At 37.3% G+C, this 24349-nt stretch overlaps 1 protein-coding gene across 1 annotated transcript in view; it reads left to right on the top strand.

Annotated features, from left to right (window-relative positions):
* Window positions 1–24349, top strand: part of KPNA3 (karyopherin subunit alpha 3) — a 101891-nt gene that overhangs the window by 3618 nt on the left and 73924 nt on the right. The window lies entirely within an intron of this gene.

The following is a 24349-nucleotide window of genomic DNA, read 5'->3' as shown; positions in this document are numbered from 1 at the left end:
TTTATGTAAGGCATTGTTCTTAGACTTTTTTCCCTTTTACAGAAGTATTTAAAACTTTTACAATATATTTACAGAAAAGCGCACGAAATGGAAATGTTCCATTTAATGAATACTTATAAATCAGACACTCTGGTAATTGCCACCCAGGTTTGCCACCCAGGTCAACTTTGCTTTTTCTTGCTCCTGTGTACCTCAAGAATGTAACATTTTTATCAGTAACAATAATAACAATTATTTAAAAAATCTTAACATTTATTGTTTGCAGTGTACCTGTACCAAGTATTTTATATGGATTATTTAGTCTTCACAACAATCCTGTGAAGTATGTACTATTATTATCCACATTCACTGCTGAGGAAACTTGAGGCCTATGATTCTTAAGTAACTAGCCCTACGTCATGGGTTGGAGGGTGTAAGTGGCAGGACCTAGGCTTATAGTGAAGCAATATGACAGAACTCTTGTTCATGTTCTTTACTGTCTCTCTGCTGCATGGAGCCTCAGACCTGACTTGTATGAAATACATCTGAAAATTAATGGGGAAAATATTTAAGGAATCTTGGTGATTTCACAGAAATTCCTATCTTGGTGTTTTAGAACCTTGCTAATAAAAATTTCTGATATCTTAGTTATCATCTGATTTATTTGCCTTTTTTTTTTCCTTTTTACTATTACAAAGTTTCCTTATTAGTAAGGAGCTAGTTAGTTGGTTTCACCAAAAAATAACAACCAATATCCTTGGGCTTAACACTTAAACTTTATGCTTAAGTTTCTAATACTGGGGATAATATACGTTTTCTCATCTGCAGATTTGACCAGCATTACCAAACTCGCTTCTCTCTCTGGAGCCTCTGTTGCTAAGTAGTACTACCTAGTTGCTCGAGCTTGAAACCTTATCCCTGACTCCTGTCTCTTCCCTTCCTTCACTGTTCTGTATTGGTCAGTTATCTGAAGAGCCCTCATATTTTTACCTTTGATACTGACCTTACTTACTATAGCTACGCTAGTTTGGGCCACTGTCAGTCTCACCTGTGTTAAATATGATAGTGCACCTGGTTTCCCTGTCACCAGTATCTTCCCTTCACGTTGTATATTGTGGGTTGATCTTTCAGAAATTTTTTTGTGTGTTGCTTATAATTCTGCCACACCATGGCATCCTAGTTCAAAACAAAACAAAACAAAACAACCTTCAGAAGTTCTTCATAGGGCCTTTCCTGACTGACCAATAACATACTTAGTACTGTCAGTCCCTAGTGTTTTTCTTCTCTCTAAAGCTTTCCTAAGTAAATTTTCCTTTACCTCTTTGGGATAAATTGCTATGATCTACAACAACTTCTGTGTGTGTGTAGCTGTTAAAGTATGTGGGCTCTGGGGAGGTAGGTGTGGGTATGGGATAACTGGATGATGGGCATTAAGTAGGGCATTGATAAAATGAGCACTGGGTTTTATATGCAACTGATGAATCACTAAATTCTACCCCTGCAACTAATAATACACTATATGTTGACTAAATTGAATTTAAATAGATTTTTTTTAGAAAAGTATGTGGGCTCTGTAAAGAAGCTCACTGGGGGTAGAGACCTTGGGCTTTGAGTGCTCATTTAGTGACGAGTATATAAAATTTAATAAATATTCTGAGAAGAGAGACTAGATAATATACTTAAAACACTGTACATTTGGGAGTCAATGGTACTCTATGATTCTAGGACATCAATGATTTCTTTTGGTGTTGACTCCATGGCATTGATACTGCTGCCTAGCCCTCCTTTGACAGTCTGTTCTGCTATAATGTATTTTTGTAACATGAACTAATTCATACTTGAATGCTGAAGAGGAATAATGTTAGTTAATGCAGAATTCATGTTGGTTCATATTTGATTTTTGAGTTGATTTTTACCAGCACGTTAACCCTTTAGCACTCCCAAGTAACAGCACTTGAACACAAACACGTGAAGTACAGAAACACAGTTGAATACAGCAAGTCCAAGAGTATGCACATTGCCCCTTCACCCATATTCTGCCTCTAGGCTCCATTTAACCCCGTGTTCTGTCTTAAAGGTGCTTATTGCCCTAACCATCTTGATATATTTCCCTCTTTCTTCTTAATTTTGCAGCCCATGAAGTTTTTCAGGAATCTATATATCACACAACAGATAGGTTATAATTATCTTTACTTGAATTCACTAATGGCATAAAATCTCTCCTTGTCCTTCTGCCTCATTGATTACTCCTTTTTGGTTGGTTTTGCCAACTCTTCTTCCTACCTCTTGAGTGTAGGCATGTCTTGGGATTCTGTCTGTGACTCTCTTCTCTATAGACTGCTTTTCTTGCCCACATCAAGCCGCTCCATTAGTTTTAACTATCATTTCAGTGTGGGGGACTTAAATCTGTTTTAAGCATCTGCTGGAAATTAATCACATGAGCATCACATCAGCTCCTTAAGCCCAAAGTGTTTAAAGCTATGTTCTGCCTTTTTTTTTTTTTTCTGTTTATGGCATCATCACTCTCACTGTGACCTGAACTTGAAACTTGAGAGGCTTCTTGGACTCCTTCCTCATCGTCCACGTTCAGTCAGATGCCAGTCATGTAGCTTGAATCTCTGTGCTGTCTCTGGATTTTGGCCCTGCCTCTCTATTCACTGCCTCCAGCCCACTTTCAGGCTTAGTACTTATCATCTGGCAATTTAAAAGTTGCCCCCAAAGTGATATTCTTTCTCCAGTCCATGAGATTTTTCATTGAGTCTGATACCTGATTATTTTTTCCAGGTTCAACTTTCCTTCCTCTCTCCCTCTCTGCCCCTTTAAGCTCTAGCAACACTGAACTTCTTATATGCTTATACATAATCTGGAATCCTGCCCTCCCCTGCTTGCCAGTGCTATTTCTATTCTCAGGGCTATCCTGCTGACTGGAATATCCTTCCCTGCCTCCTGTTGCCTGGCTAATTCCTACCCCTCTTTAAATACTCAACTCTGGGTTTAGCTCTTATGAGAAATCTTTCTGAATCTCTTCATCTTCCCAAGTTGAGTTAGGTATCATTCTTCACTCCTGAATATATCTTTTTCATTGCACTTATGATAATGTATTTCAATTATGTTTTATCTCTTTCTCCTACTAGATTGGAACTTTTTGAGCACATAGACTGTATATCTCCTTTGCCTACCTCTTAGTACAGTGGCTGGAACAAAGTAAACGCTAAAACATTTCTTGAGTAACCATATCTATACTAGGTACCACCAGCATGATAATTTTCTTAAAATACATTTTTGAACCGAAGCTTTTAATCTTTTAGTGCCTTTTCCTGTTGCTTTCCAAATCAAGTTCAAACTTTTTATTATGATAGGTAAAGTGTTGAGAGATTAAGACACATGCATAGTGAAATAATTTTAAATTTTTTCTTAATTTATTATTTTTTTTTTAAGATTTATTTATTTTAGAGAGAGAGCACAAGAGCGAGTGGGGGAGGGGCAGAGGCAGAGGGAGAGAGAGTCCCAAGCCGACTCCACGCAGAGGGCAGAGCCCGACTTGGGGCTCAATCTCCAGACCCCGCAGTCACAACCAGAGCTGAAACCAAGGATCAGACACTTAACTGACTGCACCACCCAGGTCCTCCTCTTATTTTTTAATCATAGAAATATTCTAATACGTAGTAAAGTAGAGAAAATAGTAAAATTCCATATGCACATCACTTGAATTTAATAAGTAACAGTTAGCTCTTTGTTTCATCTTTTGTTCCATCTATATATGTAACAGACATCATGACATTTTACTCCTGAAGACTTAAGGCTACCTCACTAAAAAATAATGCATTTTTACATAAATACCGTATCACCCTGACACAATAATTTCCTAATAACATCTAATCTAGTCCACATTTTAAATTTCCCTGGTTGTCCCTTACTTTTTTTTTCCCCTTAATATTTGGTCATTAGAACCAGGATTAAACACGATCAGATCACATTTGGTTATGTTTCCAAAGTCTCCTTTACATTTTTTTTATTGTAGTAAAATATACATAACAGAATTTACCATTTTAACTATTTTAAGTGTACAGTTCTGGAGCATTAAGTACATTCACATTGTTGTGTAATGATCCTTACTGTTCCATCTCCAGAACTTTTTCATCTTTCCTAACTGAAATTCTGTCTCCATTAAACAATAACTCTGCATTCCCTCTCTCCCTAGTTCCTGGCAACCTTCCTTCTACTTTCTGTTTTTATGAATTTCACTACTCTAAGAACCTCGTATAAGTAGAATCATACAATATCTGTCCTTTTGTGACTGGTTTATTTCTCTCAGCATAATGTCTTCGAGGTTCATCCATGTCGGGGCATGTGTCAGAATTTTGTTTCTTTGTATGGCTGAATAATATTCAATTGTATGTAGGTACCACGTTTTGTCCATTCATCCACTGATGGACTTGGGTTGCTTCCACCTTTTGGCTATTGTCCCCCACCATTTTATAAATGCTGTTAATTTGTTGAAGAAATCAGGTCAGTTTTCTTGTATTAAGTTGAACCACATGAAATTTCCATTTTTGGGTCAAGTATCAGCAATTCCATATGGTTAAGTCTAATAAACTGTCCTAATTACTGGATTTGTCTGTTTCTTTGTGATATTGCTTAACTTGTTCCTCCTATTTCTTAACACCCTCTGGATTTTCTGTAAACTGGAGGTTAGCTTTAGAGGCATGATTATCTTCAGTTTAAACATTTTTGATTAAAAAAAAATACTTCCATTGGTGATGCTGTGTACTTCAGACTATATCCCAGTGGTGTACAAAGATCAGTCAGAGGGTTCAGATGATAAAGAATAGATAAAGATAGTTTAGATAAAGATAGTTCAGATAAAGACTAGCGATGCTGGGGTGGCTCAGTTGGTTGTGTCCAGCTGTTGATTTCAGCTCAAGTCATGATCTCAGGGTTGTGAGATCGAGCCCAGCTGGGCATGGACCCTGCTTAAGATTCTCTCTTCCCCCCACCTCTCTCTCTCTCTCTCTCCCCCATACCTCAAAAAAAGAATAGTTTAATGTTGTAATGTCATAGTCACTACATTTGGTGAAATGAATTTTAGTTATTTGGGTGAAATGTGATATAGACTGGATAATATTTGAAGTGAAAGAGTAACCTGACTTCTTGTTATCCAGCAAAGGAGTTAGAAAATGTATCTGGAAAATCTAACTTCAAAGTCAGTGACATTCTCTTTCCATGACTGACACTGTTCCCAAGTTGACTTTGGTTTCTTAGCATAGAATTTGGCTATATTCTCAATTCCTAGTCTCTGTTCCTTTACTTTGAAGGTAAAGCAATAGTAAAAATGTAAGGAGGATATGACTTTGTGCAGTTTTGCTGTTAAGAAAAATTTTGTCACAGCCTAGGATACCAACATTAATAGTTAAAATATAAAACAAAATCATGACTATATTTACTTGGAATCAGTCTTTCTGAATGGTTGTGTTTTCTGGGCTATGAGTTTACTTGTTTACATACCAAACTTTCTTTTATTTTGAAATGTTTCTGTGTCCTATATATTTCTCTGCCTTCTTAGATAGAATATAATTTAGTTATTTTCTTGTTTCTTGGGAATCACCATTATGCATACGGATATCAGTTTTTACTTTTATATAAGTAATGCCTTTGGGTTCTTAGATTTGTCAGAATTTTATCCTTAATTTCTATGTTTGTGGAGTTTTTGCTCTTCATAACTTTTTTGCCTATCCTTCTGTTGCACAGTCAGCTATCTCTTTGATATGTCAGCGTGTTTACCTGTAGTAGTTCCTCTCTTCCCTTTTAATTTGATGCTTCATACAGCCTAGTGACTTGGATAATAGATTTATTAAACACTTATTTATCATTTGCTATGGGCTGGGCAGGCATTGTTAATGCCAAAAATAAATATAAATAACACTGTCCTTGCTCAGTTTAGTGGGAGAGACTGATACCTAAGCATATACAATGGACTCTTGAACAATGCAGGGGTTAGGAGTGCCCACCCCTGTGCTGTCAAAAATTCACATATAACTTTTGATTCCCCACTTAACTGCAGATACCCTGCTGTTAACTGCAAGCCTTACAGATAACATAAACAGTCAGCTAACAAATATTTTGTATATGTATGTCTTATATACTGTGTTCTTACATTAAAGTGAGTGAGAGAAAAAATGTTATTTATAAAAACCATTAGGAAGAGAAAATACATTTACAGTACAGTACTGTAAAAAAATGTGTATAAGTAGACCAGCATAGTTCAAACCCACGTTGTTCAAGGGTGAGCTGTACTCTGTGTACAGCATGGTAAGTTCTATGATACAGGTATGTAATTTACAAAGTACTATGAGAGCATGGAGAAAAGGAGTGACTATACCTAGGGAAGTTGAATGAAGTTACATAGAAGATCACGCTTGAACTAGGTCTTGAAGAATGAATAGGAGTTTGCCAAATGAAAGAAAAATAACATGAATAACAGGGACTGTGTCATGGAGTCTTAAAGTCGTGATGTGTTCAAGCAATAGTTGATGTGGTTCAGTTCCTTTCTTTTGGAAACCACATTCTGATTTGACCTTTCTTTGCAAGGTACTCTTCTGCCATTGGATATCTTTTGGGGAGATTTTTAATCTCCTGCCTCCTTTGGTTAATTAAAGTGCCTTGCTCTTTCTGGTTAACACAAAGCCAATTAAATGCTGTCCCTGGCATTTAAATCTTAAATGAGCTGATACTGAGGCCTAAGTTGTTCACCTTGGCAGAAGTACTATGAAGAAATCTTTCATTAATTCCCACCACTTAGATCTGCAGAGTTGTTTTCATCCTGAGTTTTTCATAGATTGGATTCTACAGCTTTTCCTTTGGTTCTGTGAATTGCTCTATATTCTTTCAGTAAATTCTCCTGCACCCCTTTGCCCCCCTTTGTTTCTTAAACTAACTCATGTCTGTTTTTATGGTTTGCAGCATCACTCTAATAAGGTGACCAGCTGTCCTGGTTTGCCCAGGACTGACGGAGTTCTCAGGATATGGGACTTTCATTGTTCAAACCAGTAAATTCCTGAGCAGACCTTAACAAGTTGGTCACTTACTGTAATTGAAACAGTTTGGGAGTAAAGATGATGAGTTTGTGGAACCAAATGTTCAGATGGAAGTATCCAGTATGCAGCTGAAAATAATGTGTGCAGAACTAGCTTGCTTTGGTTATTTCACTCAGCAGTTACTTGAATTCTGAACTAAGTATGAGAGATAAAACACTGAATATAATGATAACCAATAACTGTTGAGCACTCACTATGTACAAGGCACTATGCTTATTAGAATAATACTAAATAATTCTCACATAATTGCCATTATACAGGTGAAGAAAGTGAATTAAGAAATTTGCTTAGGAACATAAAACTAGGAGGAGGCAAAACTGGAATTCAGTCCTAGGTTTCCTACTTTAAAGCCCTCTTCCCTTTATAACCATTCTTCTACTCTGCCTCAGGGTCCCTGCTTAAGGAATGTGTGGATTAATATGGAAATGATGTAAAACCAAATAAATACTTACAGTGGAAATATGTTGAGAGAACAGTGGGCACATAGGGAAAGACTCAGCATGGGTGAGTTAGAGAAGGCTTCATGGAGATGATTGTCCTTAAGATGAAACTGGAAAATTGTATAGGTCTTTCTTTGGTAGTAAATCTTGGGTGGGCCTGGAGGTAAGAGACAGCCTGATATATTCTGGGGAATAAAGTAAATCAGTATTTCTTACAGGTGGAGTGGTTGTAAGGTTGGATAGGATAGGCAAGGTAGGCAGGGGCTAGACTGTGAAAGACCTCTCCTGGGTTTTGTGCATTTAAAACTGTTGCTTCAGTTGCACCATAGGAGGTAGATTGGTGAGGGTGAGAAGGGAGTTAGAGAGGAACAATGAGAAAACTCTCAGGGGTCTCAGAGATGGATGGTCTGACTAATAGCACTGTCATTGGGGTCCAAAGGCTGTTTATTTGGCATATGTTACCTTCTCTCTCTTTTTTTTTAAAGATTTTATTTGCTTATTTGAGAGAGAGAGAGAGCAAGAGCGAGTGTGCGAGCGCACAAGCAGGGGGAGGAGCAGAGGGAGAGGGAAAAGCAGACATCCTGCCGAACAGGGTGCTGATGTTGGGCTTGATCCCAGGAGCTGAAGGCAGATGCTTAACCAGCTGAGCCACCCAGGCACTCCTTTGTGTTACCTTCTAGAACAGAGGTTAGCAAAATTTTTTTTGTAAAGGGCCATAATATTTTTCAAAGCCCAAATCTTTTAGGCTTTGAGGGCTGTACTATTTATGTCACAACTCTCTATCTCTGCTGGAAATGAAAGCAGCCATAGACAATAGGCAAACAGATGAGTGTGGCTGTTCCAATAAAGCTTTATTTATAAAGTGAGGTGGCAGGCTAGATTTGGCTTGTGAGCTGGATTTGGCTCAAAGGCTGTAGTTTACCTAACCTTGTTCTAGGATAATATGACCAGTAGTGAAGATTTGGAAGATAGATCAAGCAATGATTTTAGTGATTATGATGATAATGTAGATGATGAGGGTTCTTGAGTATAAGAAGAAAAGAGGCTAGGGGAGGAAAGAACCCAAGGAAGTACATCATCTTTGGGCACTAGTGAAAATGCCACTGAAGAATGAGTCTGTAGGAAGCTTACAGCAAAGTGGTGTAGGAGAGTTTCTTGAAGGAGGGGCAATAGTTGCAATATCAATGCTACAGAAAGGAGAGCTATGAAGGACCTGAAGTAAGCCATTCATTGTATTTGGCAGTTGGGGCCAGGGAAAAGTGGAAAACCCAGACAGTAGAGGAGGCAGGGCGCTAGATTATGATGGAGTGAGAAGTGAATTGGAGTTGAGGTGGTAGAACCAGTCAGTAGAAACTCAATTTAAAAATTTGGTAGCTGTGGAAGGAGGAGCCACAGGTAGTGTGAGGAGGAAGTAGGGTTAAAAGAAGGCTCTTTGTTGTTTTTTATTTGTTTACAAGTATGGAATTGACTGTTGTTTGTAGACTGAATTGAAGAAGCCAGAGGAAAAGAGTTAAGGGGCTAGCTAGAAAAGGAATAAATGATTGAGCCAAGAGTAAGCGGGGAGCTGTTAGGGAGGTAACAGAAGAGATGTAAGTTGTGGTTAGATCTTGAAGGGCCTCAGGTGGAAAGGACTTGAAGAAGAACAGACAGGAGTAAGGATGGGCTGAAGTAGGGTAGGGAAATTGGAACAGATTATGCCTACTGGCCTCTATTTTCTTTGACGTCGTTATCTCTAGAGAATAAAGGGTCTAAGGTAGTACGTGAAGAAAGGGTGATTTGGGGCACCTGGGTGGCTCAGTTGGTTAAGCGACTGCCTTCGGCTCAGGTCATGATCCTGGAGTCCCGGGATCGAGTCCCGCATCGGGCTCCCTGCTCAGCGGGGAGTCTGCTTCTCCCTCTGACCCTCTTCCCTCTCATGCTCTCTCTCATTTTCTCTCTCAAATAAATAAATAAAATCTTTAAAAAAAAAACAAAAAAGAAAGGGTGATTTGGGAAATGCAGGATATTTGGGGAGCAAAATACCTGGGAACAAGAGGGGAACGGGGGAGGGGCAGAAGGAGAGGGAGAGAGAATCTTAAGCGGGCTCCATGCCCAGCTCAGAGCCTGAAGCAGGGCTCAATCTCACGACCCTGAGATCACAACCTGAGCAGAAATCAAGAGTTAGATGCTTACATGACTGAACCACCCAGATGCCCCCAGATATCATCTTTTATATGTCAATATTTTAACATGTATTTTAGAAGTTAGGCCGATTTTTGACACCAATTATAATTTTTGAGTTTTTCCTCACACCAAGTAATTTCTCCCACACCAGCAGGGTGTCCTACAATTCAATTCAATTCTGACACTATGTACCTGGAGACAGCATCAGATTCCCACAGGTTAAGGGCTTAGTACTATAAGACTTCACCCCTTGCCCCCCACCCCCTTCTGATCTACCAGCTATAGATTGGAGGTTCCCACAACCTCCTTTTCCTCCTGTTTAATTTGCTGGAGTGACTCACAAAACCCAGAGAAACATTTTACTTACTAGATTACCAGTTTATTATAAAAAGATGTAACTCAGGAACAGCCAGTTGGAAGAGATGCTTTCTCTTGGAGAGTGCCACTCTACCTGTACCTCCACATCTTCACACCAGGAAGCTCTCTGCACCTGGTCATTTTGGATATTCATGAGGCATACTTTATTAAATCATTGGCTGTTGGTTACTGAGGTCAATCTCCAGCTTCTCTCCCCTCCCTGAAAGTTGGGGTGAGTGGAGGGACCAGAAGTTCCAGTCCTCTAATCACATGGTTGTTTCACCTGGCAACCAGCTCCCAGCCTTAGGTGACCTACGGGGGGCTTTCCAAAAGTCACTTCATTAACATAATGAAAGACACCTTTATAGTTGTCAACACTTAGGAACAGCTGAGGGTGTTAGTGCCAGGAACATTGATGAAGACCAAATATATATTTCTTATTATAAATCATAGTATCACAGTAAGACATACAGTATTATCCTACTTAAAAACCCCAAAACAGTACTTGTCATATCATTAGCCTATTAAAAATGTACTTTTGATATGAAATTTCAAAGTAAAAATACCTGCTATTATACCACACATTTACAGACCAAAAAGAACCTTCTTGGTCAGTTGTTTGGGGTTGGGTGTGACATAGGAAATTAATAAATAATATTTTAGATAACTTTTTCTTCTCTACTCCAAAGAAAAAGAGAAATAAAGGAATAATCTTACCTCTGCCAAAATAGGTTGATGATAATGCGTAATTTTTACGAAGATGGAATAGAAGTTGTTACAGAGGAGACTTCATGTAAATCAAGGTGTCTCCGTATTTGCAATATTTTGATAGTGATTTTTCTTTCACTTTTTAAAATGAAAATGACTAATGAATGCTCTACATTATCAGAAATATTAAAGTACTCTTTGTGTCTTTGAAACAGCTTGATGTATTCCAGTTTATTATACCTTGACTGTAAAGAAAACACAACAAAAAGTTTTCTTATCAAATGTAGAAGCATTAGAATTATAGAGAGATCAAGTGGGACAGCAATGAATTTGTGCTGTGGTCCTTCCGATATTGAAACACTGTGTTCTTTCTTTGCATTCACTGTCTCAGAATTGCAAAGCTGGTAAAGATCCAGCTTTTCTGGATGTCTTTGTGATGTATACAGAAGGTGTTAAGGTAGACACTGTTGTCATTTTTCTGTACTTAAGATAACAGTAGAGAGACAGTGGTAGAAAGCTGAACAGAGTATGGAGGAAGGTAGCTGGACAGGCATTGAAATAATTAGAGATTGGATAGTGTCTGCATCTTCCTCTTAAAATTCACATGTGCAAGAAAAAAGGAGTTAGGTAGCCTGAGAAGGATGATCATGTTAGCTGGGTATTGGGCTATAGATGGTAGAGATGCAAACAAAGATGATAGAGGAACAGCCTACAAAGTGTTATATAGTGTTAATCAGCTAGCAGAGAGCCATGGACTATACGGTTAGATCTCTTTGTAAATTTGAAGCTAATTTTGCTAACTTGAATCTAGTTCCATGAATATCATATATATGTATCTTGGTTTTAGAATAAGGTATAATTAGGAACATTTATTGAGGCTTTTTTTAATACTTTGTAAAAACAAATTTTTAATACCTTCAGCATCTGGTGTTTTAAACAAAAACATAGGAAGTAGAATATTTTGGGAATGGTGCTGCATAACACTATTTGTGTGCTAATTCATATTAGTAGTTACTTATTAGTTATACTATGCTTTTATCTAAAAGTTAAATATATTTTAAGGGGGAAGAGAAGATGAAAGTATAAATCATGATTTTAGTTAGAAAATTTAAGCATGTAGATATATTCACAAATTTTAGAGAGAAAGTTTATAAACTGGTAATTCCCAGTTAGGGCTATCACACTATTTAATGATAAAATGCAAATTTACTCCTGTATGAAAATAAATTCTCATTGGCTGAAATCCTGTAGTAAGAGTGACAATAATTTGGTGCGCCTGCATGGCGCAGTCGGTTAAGTGTCCAACTCTTGGTTTTGGCTCAGGTTGTGATTTCACGGTTGTGAGATTGAGCCCCAGGAATCTGCTTAACACTCTCCCTCCCCTTCTACCCCCACCCCCCCAAATTAGTAAATAAATAAATCTTTTTTTTTAAGTGACAATAATTTAAAATGCTTCCTCATTCCCCTTGGACTGTTTACAGTTACTGTCATGGACTGTGGCTGCTGGCAGCATTGTGGTTTTCAGTTATGCATTGAGTTTTGGGAACATTGTTTTTGCTAGAATAAAGGAATTTGTACTTGGATGTTAAAGTTCTATCAGGGCTAGATGTTTGCTTTTTGTTTTCTAAATTTTATGAATGTGGGGCTAATACAAACGAATACTTTTCTTCATCCTTTTGAGCTTTTGAAACTTTGGGAAAGTGGAATATTTGAGAGACTTGGAGCTAAATTAATCTAGATTTGGAATATAGAGGGAGAAAAAACATAGACTATATACTGTGATTATGGTATAGTGCAAACAGCATTGTCACTGGATATGACTCTCCCAAGTTCAGATTTAACATTGGTTGTGTAGACTACCCTTTTTTGATATTGTGGGGCAGAGGGAAATAAAAACGAATGAAACAAGATCCCTGCCTTCAAGGGGCATTTAACCTAGGAGGGTAAATAATACAGCTAACAGTAACTGTAAGGCGGAATGCAGTGGTTTAATAAAAGTAAAGATAGTTTGAGAACACAGAGGAAGGACAGGTGAATTCCAGCTTTGAAGATTTGGCAGAGCTTTATAGCAGAGCTAACATGAACTGGGCCAAACATTTCATGGTTTGAACAAGATGTTGAATTAGAATAGCAGAGAAAAACACATTTTTTTTCTTAAGCTAATTTATTTGTGACCATGTATGAATGAATTTCCCTCTGGTTTGTTGCAGTGATCCAGAGCATTAGCATGAAAGTCTGTGTTTCCCATTTGGTGTACTGCCCTAGGGCCAGCCAACTGAGGACTTCGGTGATGGAACACTTGCAGCATTGTTCCTTAATCTCCGAGTGCTGTATAAACGTTTTCTGTGTGTGCCATGATGTGAAGGAGATCGGGAAACACAATTTTAGATTACTTAATACTTCCCTCCTGGTAATAAGTTCTTTAATATATTGTTTAGCTTTTGTCAAAAATAGCTAGATAATATTCATAATAAGAACACATTCTGAGTAGGCTGTATTAGTTACCAGCTCAGTCTTCGGATATATTAGACATTAGCTCCATGCAGTGATTAGGGGGCTCAGCCAGGTTTTTCACTTTCATTCTATGATTTTGCATTTGGGAACATGATGGCATTAAGTGAGGATGTGATACATTTAGGGTCATGACTAAACTTCAAAAATAATGTGACCAAAATATCCCCCCTTATGCTTTTCCCCTTGGTAAACATAGTACTGGACCTGTTTCCGAGAAAAATATGTATACTCTTCACAGCAGAACAGGTATTGGGGGGGAAGGGAGGATGGGCAAATCTGTGTAGGGTAGGGACAGCCTTGAGAGGAAATCTAGAGCTCCCTTCCTCTCCCTTCTTCCCTGAAAAGGGAGAAGGAAGCAGAAGACAAACTTAGTTTCAAAGTTTTGAATTTACAACCCTGAAGAAACCAGGCAGCTGGATACCCAGGCCTAGGAGCACCCTAGTTGTGACTGTTGGCAAGTGTTGAATTCAGCTAGGGCTGTAGATTCTGGGGCTAGTGTGGCATGAAATACCACCCCCCTCACCCCTGGTTGTATTGGAGAGGAGAAACTGGAGCTCCAACTTTCTTATATCACGGAAGGAAGCACTAAGATGATTCTAAGAGAGTGATAGTTTTGGTGCCACAGATTTTCAGAACACAGTTACTTTTTATGTGTATGTGAGGTAGAAGATATCTGGTGCCTAGGGGTGTTTTAGGGGTCTTCAGAAAAGATTCAGCACGCTCTTGCTCTTTGTTCATTTCCTCTGCCTGATAGACTTCAGTAATGTTAGTTTGGCTACATAACAGTACTGTAAATAAAATGTTCACTTTTGCATAAAATAAGTATGACATTAAATAAATGTCATGTAAACATCATTGTAAGTTTTATTATAACACTGTTACAGGTTAGTTATTGACCACTTAACAAATTTTTTTAATTATAGGGAATATTTATCAACTGCCAAAGTGGTGATAAGCAATACGACCAGTGCGTAATACAGTTTTAATAGGAGGAAAAAATTAGAATGTTATTGGTAATTATAGAGAAACTAATCTTTGAAGCAAATTAATTTAGGAAGGGTTTTAAATAATTTGAGCATTTATCAGTAGGATAATGAACTTGTTTTAAATTATAGAGGTAATACACATAATCAGTAATATAAATTCAAAGGAGAAATGAAACATGTCACCATCACTTGCCACCTCTCTTTACGCAAGTAACAACTGCTTTTTTTTTTTAAGATTTTATTTATTTATTTGACAGAGAGATAGAGCCAGAGAGCACAAGCAGAGGGAATGGCAGAGGGAGAGGGAGAAGCAGGCTCTGCACTGAGCAGGGAGCCTGATGCGGGACTCGATCCCAAGACCCTGGGATCATGACCTGAGCCGAAGGCAGACGCTTAACCATTTGAGCCACCCAGGCACCCACAACTGTTTTTAATAAACTTTATATATATATATAAATATATATATATATATAAATATATATATATATTTATCCATCTTAAGTATTAAGCTTGATGAGTTTTGCAAATGATTACTTCCTTGTAAGCACTATCACAGTCAAGATGTAGAATATTTCTGTCTCCCTCAGAAGTTCCCTCATGTCCCTTTGCAGTCCTTTCCTCCAGCCCCAAACAAATATTAATCTGCTTTCTGTCACTATAGTGTGCTTTTTCCACAATTTCATATAAAGGTAATCATAATACATACTCCTTTGAGTCTGTTTTTGTGATATAACATTAATATTTTTTTTGTTTACTTGGAGTTCAGTATTTTTAGCTGCTGTCACATACTCCATTGTATGAATATATCACAATTTGCTTATCCATTCACCTGTTACTGGACGTTTGGGTTCTTTTCAGTTTTTGGCAGTTATGAGTAAAACTGCTATGATATTTGTTTACAAGCCTCTGTATGTGTTTTTTTCTCTTGGATAAATACCTAGGAGTAAAATGGCTGGATTATATATAGTAAGTGTGTATTTGGCCTTATAAAAAACTGAAACTCTTTGAGATGCCTGGGGGCTTAACTTATGCAGTTAAGCATCTGCCTTGGGTTCAGGTCATGATCCCAGGGTCCTGGGATCGAGTCCCGCATTGGGCTCCTTGCGCAGAGGGGAGCCTGCTTCTCCCTCTCCCTGCCACTCCCCCTGCTTGTGCGCTCTCCCTCTGACAGATAAATAAAATCTTAAAAACAACAACTTTGAGACTCTTTTCCAAAGTGCTTGTAGTATTTTACATTCCCACCATAAGTAATGTGAGTTCAGTTATTCCACATCTTCACCAGTACTTTGTATTGGCAGTCTTTTTAATTTTCAGCATGTAGTGACTATATGTTGGTATCTCATTATGGTTTTAATTTGCATTTTTCTGATGACTAATGATGTCTAGTAATTTTTTGTTTATACATCTACAGGCTAGTTATATATCTTCTTTGTGTAGTGTCTGACTCTTTTGCTCATTTTAAAAGTTAGGTTGATTTTTCTAATTACTAAATTGAGTTTTTTATAATCTAGATACAAAAGTTCTTTGTCAGATACATGTGAATATTTTCTCTCAATCTTTTGTTTGCCTTTTCATTTTCTTAACAGTGTCTTTTGAAGAGTAAAGGTTTTAAAGGTTTAAAGCCCAATTTATCAATTTTTCTTTTATGGTTCATGCTTTGTGAAACATTTACCTACCCCAAAGTTTTTCTTATGCAAAGCTTTTTTTCCTGTGTTTCCTTCTGGAATTTGTTACTCTCATTTTTTACATTTAGGTTTATGATTCATTTTGAAGTAGTATTTGTGTATACCATGAGATAAATTCTTACAGCACTTCAATTACTATGGCACTTTTGTTGAAAATCAGTTAACATATATATAGTGTCTCTTTTTTTAAAATATATTTTATTTATTTATTTGACAGACACAGAGAGGGAACACAAGCAGGGGGAGTGGGAGAGGGAGAAGCAGGCCTCCCGCGGAGCAGGGAGCCCGACGCGGGGCCCGATCCCAGGACCTTGGGATCATGACCCAAGCAGAAGGCAAACGCCCAACGACTTTCTGATCTCTATTCAGTTTTATTGATCTATATGAGTATCCTTATGCCATTACCTCACTCTCTACTGCTCTAGCTTTGTAGTAAGTCTTTTTTTTTTTTTTTTAAGGGGCAGTGACTTTGTTATAAGCCCATTGTTCTGAGAAAACATTTTACAGAAAATATGGGTATCAGTAAGTCTTGAAGTCAGCGTAATCTTCCAACCTTCTTCCTCCTTTTTAGGATTGTTTGGCTACATAACAGACATCTGTAGAACACTTTACCCAACAAGGTTAGAATATACATATACATTCTTTTCAGGTTTACATGGGACATTCTCTAGGATAGATCATATGTTAGGCCATAAAGGAAGTCTCAATTAATTAAAAGATACTAAAATCACACTGAGTATGTTCCTTGACCCCAGTGGAATAAAGTTCACAAGTTATGTGGAACTCAAACAGCACACTTCTAAATAACTAATGGGTCAAAGAAATCACAAGGGAATTAGAAGTTGAAGAAGTTAGAGAAGAAGATTAGAAGAAATTTAAGATGAATAAAAATGAAAACATAGTATGTTGAAACTTACTGGATGAAGCTACAGCCATGCTCAGGAAACTGTATAGCTATAAATACCTACATTAAGGGGTGCCTGGGTGGCCCAGCTGGTTAAACATTGACTCTTGGTTTCAGCTCAGGTCATGATCTCAGGGTCATGGGATCGAGCCCTATGTAGGGCTCTGCACTCAGGGCAGAGTCTGCTTGAGATTCTTTCCTCTCCCTCTCTCTCCCCTTCTGCTCTGCCTTCCCCCACTTCACGTGCTCTCTCTCTCTCTCTCTCTAGGATAAATAAATAAATAAAATCTTTAATACCTACATTAAAAATGAAGTATAAACTAGACTTGTAACAAACAGAAGGTCAGAAATAATAAAGATTAGAGAAGACAAAAATGAAATCAAGAATAGAAAAACAATAGAGAAAACCAGTGAAATCAAAAGTTGGTTCTTTGAAAATGTCAACAAAATTGACAAACCTTTAGCTCGATTGATGGGAAGAAACGATGGAGAAAACCAGTGAAATCAAAAGTTGGTTCTTTGAAAATGTCAAAATTGACAAACCTTTAGCTCGATTGATGGGAACAAAGAGAAGACTCAAATTATCTTACAGAAATCAGATAATAAGGGAATACTGGGAACAATTATATGCCAGCAAATTACATAACCTAGATGAAAATGGAAAATTCCTGAAAAGCTACAAACTACCAAAATTGACTCAAGGGGAAATAGAAAATCTGAATAGGTTTGTAACAGGTAAAGAGATTGAATCCATAATCACAAAATTTCCCACAAAGAAAAGCCCTAGACCAGAAGGAAGAGGGGACATTTTCCAAATCATTCTATGAGATCAGTTATTACCCCGTTACCAAACTAGACAAATGTATCACAAGAAAAGAATATTACAAACCCATGTCTCTTATGAATATAGACACATATCCTCAAGAAACCAGGAGCAAATTGAATTCAGCAATATATTAATAAGATTATATATTATGACCAAGCAGATTTATCCCTGGAATGCAAAGCTGGTTCAATATTTGAAAATCAGTCAACATAATATACCATATTAATAGAATAAAGGACAAAAAACCACATGATCATCATAATACGTACAGATACAGCATTTGACAAAGTTCAACACCCTTTCATAATAAAAATATTCAAACTAGGAATTGAAGGGAGCCTCCTCAAGCTGATAAAGAGCATCTACAAAATATCTACAGTTGGCCTCATATTAATGGTGAAAGATGGAAAGAAAGCTTTCCCCCTAAGATCAGGAACAAGACAAAGATGTTCATTGTTCTTCCTATTCAACATTGTACTGGAGGTTCTAGGCAGGACAATTTAGCACAAATTATGTAATGAAATTAGAAAAAAAAAATTTAAAATAGAAATAAAAGACAACCAGATTGAAAGTAAGTAAAACTATTCTCTTTTTGAATATGACATAATCTTGTATATGGACAATCCTAAGGAATCCACTAAAAATCTACTGGAGCTCTAATATATGAGTTCAGCCAAGTTCAGGATATGAGATCACTATATACATAGCAATTGTATTTCAACACTGTCAGTGAACAATCTGAAAATGAAATTAAGAAAACAGTTCCATTCACAAAGAATAAATACTGAGGAATAAGTTTAACAAAAGTTTAAGACTTCTAATTGAAAACTATAACTTCATTGAAAGAAATCAAAGAAGATCTGAATAAATGGAAAGACATTGTGTGTGCATGGATCAGAAGAGTTAATACTGGTAAACTAAAATACTCCTTACGTGATCTACAGCTTCTTTGTAATTCCTATCAGAGTCCAGGCTGGCTTGCTTTTTTTCCTTCTTCTTTTTGACAAGTTGATTCTAAAATTTTTGTGGATGTAAGTGACTCCAAGTAGTCAAAACAATCTTGAAAAAGAATAAAGTTGGAAAACTTCTACTTAGCAGTATCAAAACTATTACCTACAATAATCAAGACTGTGCAGTACTAGCATACGAATTGGACTCTACCTCACAGCATATACAAAAGTTAATTCAAAGTTGATCAAAGATCTAAATGAAAGAACTAAAACCATGAAAGTCTCAGGAGAAAACGTAGGTGTAGATCTTCAGATTAAGCAGTGTTTTCTTAGTATGACACTAAAAACATAAATGACAAAAGGAAATATCTAATTGAACTTTATCAAAATTAAAATCTTTTGTGCCTCAAAAAACACCTATGAAGTGAAAAGGCAGCCCACAGATAGGAGGAAATCATATATCTGATAAGGAATTTTTATCTAAAGTTATATAAAGAACTCAGCAGTAGAAAGATAATCCAAGGGGTTACCTGGCTGGCTTAGTTGGTGGGGCATGCAATTCTTGGTCTTGGGGTTGTTAAGTTCAAGCCCCACTTTGGGTGTGGAGATTACTTCAAAAAATAAATAAAAATTAAAAAAACAATCCAATTTTTAAATGGGCAAAGGACTGGAGTAGAAAATGCTCTAAAAAAATTATACAAGTGGTTAATAAGCATGTGAAAAGATTCTCAACATTATTAGTCATTAGGGAAATGCAGATCAAAACCATAATGAGATATCCCTTCATACACATTAGAATGGCTAAAACAAACAGATAATATCAAGTGTTGGGGGAGGATATGTAGCAGTTGAAAAACTCAGACACTTCTGGTAGGATTGTAAAGTAGTATAGCCACTTTGGAAAACATTTTTGCAGTACTTCAAAATATAGAATTGCCATACCACCCAGCAGTTTTACTCCTAGGTATACGTCCAGGAGATATGAAAGCACATGTACACAGATGTTCATAGTCACATTATTTGTAAAGGCAAAATATGGAAACAGTCCACTGACCATCAATTGATGAATGGATAAGTGTGTTATATTGATACAATGGAATATTATTCAGTAATAAAGAGAAGTGAAGTACTGATATATGCTACAACCTGGATGAATCTCAAAAACATTATGCTAACAAACCAGACAGAAAAGGTCACTATATGATTCCATTTATATGAAATGTCCAGGCAGTCAAATCCATAGATACAGAAAGTAGATTAGTGATTGCCAAGGACTGTGGAGAAGTACAGAGAATGAATGATAAAGGGTGTATGGTTTCTTTTTATGATGATGAAAATGTTCTAAAATTAGGTAACAGTGATGGTTGCACAACTCTGAATGTACTAAAAACCCACTGAATTTACCCTTTACAGAAGTGAATTTTATGGCATGTGAAATATCTGAATAAAACTGTTATTAAAAGAAAAAAGGTAAAGTACACCTAATATTAGCACAAATTATGTAATGAAAGCATTTTCAGAATGGAAAATTATATGTAATAAGGATAATGTGGAGTTCTGGTATTTAGATTCTAAGTCATTGGGTTGGGTTTTTTTGTGAAAGGGCAATGTTGTTAAGTTCCAAATTCATAACCTGTGAGTCTTTGAGAAAAAAAATCACTTAAGAAATGTCATCTTTTCAGGCACCTGGGTGGCTCAGTTGGTTAAGCGACTGCCTTCGGCTCAGGTCATGATCCTGGAGTCCCGGGATCGAGCCCCACATCGGGCTCCCTGCTCGGCGGGGAGTCTGCTTCTCCCTCTGACCCTCCTCCCTCTCATGCTCTCTGTCTCTCAGTCTCTCTCTCAAATAAATAAATAAAAAAAATCTTTAAAAAAAAAAGAAATGTCATCTTTTCTGGGAAATTCCTCTGGTACTCCAAGGCAGAACCAGTTGGTGTTTCTAATGATCACACACAATGTAACCCATACTTAAAGGCTAAGAAAAGATTAAAAAACAAATTGTAGCCAACACTGTTCTAAAGTGGAGTATCTATTAGTGGGATAAAATATGTATCTAGAATTCTTTGTTCCTGTGCAGCTAAGTCACCCTTTTCATTCTGCATTCATCCCAGGAGGTGTTCTCTTCTCAAGATGCAGGCAAGGGCCTATTAATGGCTTTCTATCATAAAAATTCAGTGTTCAGGAGAAGTAATAGGATTTAAAATTGAAAATACAGATAGATCAAAACCTGTAGAAAAAGGAAAATAAACATTGATGACTACCTACTTTGTGATACAAATTGCTTTTGTTAATGTTGATTTCATTTAGTTCTCAGAAACATTTTTTGAGATAATTTAATATCCTACTTTTGAAAGGTGCTATTATCTATGGATAGGGTAAAAACAATAGGTGAAGCAAGATCAATGAGAAAAATGATGAGCTCAGTTTTGAATATGTTAAGAGACTTGGGGTTTTCTGGGGAGTGATCCGGGAGACATTTTAGCTCAGGAGAGAGAGTTGAGCTTAAGTTTTAAGCTGCTTAAATTCCCAAGGGTGTTGGTCTTGCAGAATATATCAAAACCTGCTTGTTTACAAATGCAGCAGTTTATTTAGAGTATGCTGGCTAAAGGGAGCTGCAGTTGAGGGGATGATTCAAGTCTGGCATCTGAAATTTATATCAGCTGCCTTTCCTTCTCAGAAACTAAGTTGCCTTACACATTCTCTCCCTGCCCCCCATCACACATTTTAATTGTTTTTTATGGGTAGCATCTTTTTTTTTTTTTTTTTGTACACAGACTGTAATCAGCTGGTGTGGATAGTCTCTTATAATTTTTAACTAATTTTGTATTTTCTTGGGGGCTTATTCTTGAATGAAGTCTTCAGATATTAGTACTGTTTTAACAGTTCATCAATCAAAAGTAATGGTTCATTAATCAAGATTGTGTGGTACTGGCATAAGGATAGGCATATATAGATCAATGGAATAGAACTGAGAGTCCAGAAGTAAACTTTTACATTTATAGTAAATTGATTTTCAAGGGTGCCAAAGCAGTTCAACAGGTAAAAAAGTCTTTTCAACAAATGGTGTTGGGACAACTGAACTGGATATTCTCATGCAAAGGAATGAAGTTGGGCCCCTACCTTATACTGTAAAATTAACTCAAAATGGGTCCAAGACCTAAATGTAAGAACTAATCCATAAAAAACTGTAGGAGAAAAAAAAAATATGTGGATCTTTGTGATCTTGGATTAGTGGTTTCTTAGCAACAACATCCAAAGTAAAAGCAGCCACATAAAAATGGATAAATTGAACTTTATTAAAATTAAAAATCTTTGTGTTTCAAAAGACATCATCAAGAGGGGCTCCTGGGTGCCTCAGTTGTTAAGCGTCTGTCTTCAGCTCAGGTCATGATCCCAGAATCCTGGGATCAAGCCCCACATCGGGCTCCCTGCTCTGTGGGAAGCCTGCTTCTCCCTCTCCCACTTCCCCTGCTTGGGTTCCCTCTCTAGCTGTCTCTCTCTCTGTCAAATAAATAAATAAAATCTTAAAAAAAAAAAAAAAGACATCATCAAGAAAGCAAAAAGAAACCCACAGAATGGAGGAAAATATTTGCAAATCTATCTGATAAGGGACTCATATCTAGAATATATGAAGGACTCTTAAAACTCAGTAATAGGGGCACCTGGGTGGCTCAGTCAGTTAAGTGTCCCACTCTTTATTTTGGCTCAGGTCATGATCTCAGGGTCCTGGGTTCGAATGTCGCATCATGCTCCCTGCTCATCAGGGAGCCTGCCTCTCCCTCTACCTACCGCTCCCCCTGCTTGTTCTCTCTCTCTCTCTGACAAATAAATAAAATCTTAAAAAAAAAAAAAAACAAAACAAAAAACAACTAAGAGGGATAAACCTTGAAAACGATACGCTAAGCAGGAGAAACCAATCACAGAAAACACATACTGTATGATTCCATTTATATGACTGTCCAGAAGAGGCAAATCTATAGAGACAAAAAGTAGATTAATGGTTGTGTAGAATTGCAGTGGGAAGGTGGGTAAAATGGGGGGGGGGGGGGTGACTACTGAAGGATACAAGGATTCTCTTTGTAGTGATGAAAATAACTCAAACTGATTTTGGTGGTGGTCATACAACTCTGTACTAAAAGCTATTGTATACTTCAAATGGGTGAGATGTATGGTGTATAAATTATATCTCAAAGCTGTTGTGATACCAAAAAAAAAAAATAGTAGTTCCACTGTGATACATTGACTAATTGCAACCTAGACTATATACAGGTAGACAAAACAATATACTGTACTATTTTAAACACTAGATATAAATATTTCCTTATATTTAAAGATTTAAATGTTTCCCATTACGTGTATTCTGTTTATGACCCCACTGAAAAGTTACACTTCTTTTTTAAGATTTTATTTGTTTATTTGCCAGAGAGAGAGAGAGAGAGAGCAAAAGCAGGGGGAGCGGCAGGCAGAGGGAGAAGCAGACCCCCCCACTAAGCAGGGAACCTCATGTGGGACTCGATTCCAGGATCCTGGGATCATGACCTGAGCTGAAGGCAGACGCTTAATCAACTGAGCCACCCAGGTGTCCCTGAAAAGTTACAGCTTATTATGTTTTAGAATTCATCAGGAAACAAATCCAGATGATTCAGTTATAATATGTAGTTGGTAATTGAAGCCACAGAAATATATGTGACATGCTAGGTGGAGTGAGTAAATGAATAGGCCCACGGGGCTGTAGACAGATCATAGGGAAGGACGATGTAGATGAATGGAGGAAGAAGACCATAGAGGATGGTATGGAAGTTAAGGAGGTGAAAATGAATGGTTAACTGTTTTCCTGCAGAGATGCCACATAAGAAATGTGTTCCATGAATAGAAGGTTGCTGATGATATTGGCGGTAACAGGGTCAATGGAACTTTGATTGGGAGTGGGCTAAGTGAATGGAAGTGAAGACAGTATAGACCACTCTTTCAAGAATTTGGCTAAGGAGGAGAAGAAAATGTAGGGTGAGGAGAGGCTTTAAAAAAAAATAAGATGAAGGAGACATGAGGTTACTTACGATGATGGGACATAGAGGTTGAAACATGGGGGAGAGGCGATAATTGATGAAATAAGGCCCCTAGCTAGATGAGATCAAAGACGGACACCTCTTGCTCTGTCATATTTGGTAGGATGAAAGGAGACAAGAATGTAAGAGGATTCGGGTTATTGGGGATGGGACTGGGGAGGAGGTTTGGATGTGCATGATAGGAAGTTGAGGGAATTGCTACTATCTCAAGGTTTCTGTTTTCTTAAATAGGAGGCCAGGTCTTCTGTTAAAAAGAAGGACAGAGAAGGGGGGATTGAAAGTAGTAGCTTTTTGTAAAAAATCTAAGAGTAACCTGGAAAGATTTCCAAGCAGCAAGCATTGAGATCTTAATTGAGATTAGAGACCTAGAATTGGTAATACCCATAATGGAGGGAGGTTGAGCTTTTTTTTTTTTTCCTCTCTCACAACACTTAGCAGCCTAGCTTTTAGAATGAGAATTGAAGTGACCCAAGGTTAGCTTTTTGCCAGGGCAATAAGCTAGAATCACAGGGGACAAAACTGTGTATGTAATGTATATGAAGTATGTAAGAAGGAAGCGAAAACAAGAGGGGGTTGATAAATTGGGAGAAGTTGAAGGAGTTAGGGATTAAGGTAATCTTTGTGGATCTAGGTCAGTCTGTTGAATGGCAGTTAATGGGAAATTGTTTAATGCCTTA

This window comes from Mirounga angustirostris, unplaced genomic scaffold (assembly GCF_029215605.1).
Source record: "Mirounga angustirostris isolate CCGP_5_RB_7025 unplaced genomic scaffold, mMirAng1.0.hap1 SCAF_3, whole genome shotgun sequence".
Lineage (NCBI taxonomy): Eukaryota > Metazoa > Chordata > Mammalia > Carnivora > Phocidae > Mirounga > Mirounga angustirostris.
The sequence above is the reverse complement of the archived record's forward strand: the minus strand, read 5'-3'. Positions and strand labels throughout refer to the sequence as shown.